Source organism: Daktulosphaira vitifoliae, unplaced genomic scaffold (genome assembly GCF_025091365.1).
Source record: "Daktulosphaira vitifoliae isolate Bord-2020 unplaced genomic scaffold, ASM2509136v1 Scaffold_1, whole genome shotgun sequence".
Taxonomy (NCBI): Eukaryota; Metazoa; Arthropoda; class Insecta; order Hemiptera; family Phylloxeridae; genus Daktulosphaira; species Daktulosphaira vitifoliae.
The window spans coordinates 50,388,895-50,391,808 of record NW_026099572.1 but is presented as its reverse complement, the minus strand read 5'-3'; positions in this window follow the sequence as shown (position 1 = coordinate 50,391,808).

Here is a 2,914-nt window from a genome sequence, read left to right as displayed (position 1 = left end):
TCAGTATGTGTTTAGCGTTGATAATGGTAACATTGTTTCCGAAATACGTATCCGCGACTTTTCATTAATTTTTTTGTGGCTTTTGAGTTTAATATTTTTAATATTTTTTAGTTTTTTTTTAAATTAATAATATTTTTAATATAGTTTTAATTTTACTTAATTAATTAGCCACAAGTGATCAATTTTTATTATAAAGATCTAAAAACTTATGATTCAAATAATATTTCCAATTATTGTTGTTTATTAATCTATTTGATCTTTCAATTTATATAAAAATCGCCAACGAATTAATTTCTAAGTAAAATTTTTATTTATTACTATTCAAATTTTCTCATGTCAAATTAATAAATATTATAAAACACGATTTTTTTAAATATATATTGATTCACTTTAAGTAAAATAAGAAGCTTAATAATGTAAAAAAATGCTTTAACTCCCAAGAAAAAATTTAAATGGGATATATAATATTCCATACAAAACTGTTAGTTATATTAAATTTTCTAAGATATGTTAAAGATGTTTTTATTGTTGCTATAAAATATATTTATGCGATTAAAGAAAAATAATATAATAATAAAACTATAGAGAGATTGATATTATTATTATCCAACATCTTTAAGGTTTCATGTGACAAGTATCTATATAGTAAATTCACCGCATTTATTAAAGCTTAAGATAGTTTTTCTATGATCAAAGTTTATTAGAATTTTCTTACACAAAAATAACGTCTTGTTGCCATATAAAATAAATGAGATCCTATGAAAAAGAAAAAAATTATTAATTTATAAGTAAATAAGTAAACACAAATATTTGATTATAAATTTAAATCACTAGACTATTCTGCAATGCTATTTGATCAGCTAAATAAAAACACTTAAAAATAATATTTATTTTCTGATTTTCAATATTCACAGTTAGACAGTAAAATGATAAATAGAAATTATATCATTTTTGTTCAGGTACTTGATAATAGTTGCGAACTACTTTCTAAGTTAACTGAATTGATAAAATTCAATAGATCATTTAGGATTTGAGCACGTTAAGCAACTTTGTATATCATTTTTAAAATTATATTGTATGTTTCGATTTACAACAAAGAAATCTTATGTTATAATTCACCAAAATTGTAATAAATAGTACTGACTGTCGGAAGTAAGTACGTTTAGTAAAACAATGGGAGTAGGAAACAATAAATAGAATTTTTAAATCCGCCTCTTAATGATGTATAGTATAGAGCAAACAATTTATTACAAATTATAGATTTAAAAGAGATATAACTAAAAATTTAAATTAAGTTAAAATTAAAAAAAAAATGTGTATACTTGCAGTGGCAAAAATTCAATTAATAATTATTTCATTATAAGAAAGTAATTTGTGAGGTTATCATGTGACTAACGAGAAAACTTAAAGTTGAAATCAGGCGCGAGAAACTTAAATAGTAATATGTTATCTTTTTAAGTATATCATTTTTATGCTGATTCATAATTTTAAGTTTTGCTGCTAGAAACACAGTACACAGCGGACAAACAAATCATAAGCCTACATTTGTTTTAATAGCGATCAGATGAAGATAATATTTTCTCGTCGTGTGAATAATTGCAGACGTAGTAAAACTTTTAATTTTAAGCTTCACACTCTGAGGAAAAGCGCTGTTTGCATTTAGTGTTTTGTTAATAACTAGTGGCAAAGATCGATGGTGTTTTGTTGTATCGCCGATTACTTTTTCGTGGGAATCTCAAGATTGAAAATGGCTCGAAATACAAAGTATCTATACTGATTGAATATAATTCTCGATGCGCACTCAAAAAATGTAAACATAATTTTCCTGAAAAATTCCTAGAATTTTCTCCAACTAAAAACAATTGTTTACGTTCAACATTTTTATTTTTGCAATGTATAATTGTCAATCATTTACAGAGTTTATCTATTTTTAAACCGCCGTAGTATCTTTAGTGATACAAAGATCACAATCAAACTTTGGATTTAAATCCTCGATTTATGTACGGTCTTAATATTGCCTAGAGTTTACCGAGAAATCTTTTAAATCTTTACGAGATTACCTAACAATACTGGCTAATAATTTCTTTCTTAACAAAACTATTATTGCGCACTCCTTTATTAAGGAGTTTTGATGTTTATCTCAATCAATAGTTGTTTTTTATACAACGTCGATCCTCGATATAAAACAATCAAAACAACTATATTATCATGTTTTAAATTATGATTTATATTATAAACTTAACAAAAAAATCACGAAATTTTGTTAAAGGGAAGGACCACTCAACTTTTATATCTTGTACTATACCAAATGTTATTAAAATATCTACATATCAATACATTTCTTTTTAACGTATTTTTAACAAAACTATTATCTATTCTTATATTTTTTTTTATCGAAGAGAAGTTGAATATAATTTATTTTTGTTACAAAGTTAGTATTAATTTTTGTGTGTTTGTAAAATATTTCAAATGTTGTAAAAGTAATTTCAAACGTTAATTAAATTATAATAATTAATATACTATAATTAATAAGAAAAAAATACACAACTATTATAGTTACTTTGTTATTTATATGACTTTTTTACAATTATGATTAAGATTTGTAGAATATGCTCAAAAATATCATTAGTAATATTTTATACCCAAATTTTATTTTTTTAAGTTAAGAATTTTACACAAAATAAAAACACGAATTACATTACCATGGTAATGTAATATGCATATATAATTTATTAAGTATAAATCTACTTTTTTAATTAGAAATTTTTTCTCTGATATTATTTATTTTCAAATTATTTCAATCCCATACAACACGTTTTATGTAAATATTAATGAAAAAAAGTATTAAATAATTATAATAATAAAAAAAAAAAAACCCAGCACAGGGGGGTCGCGGCACAGTGGTGACGTGGCA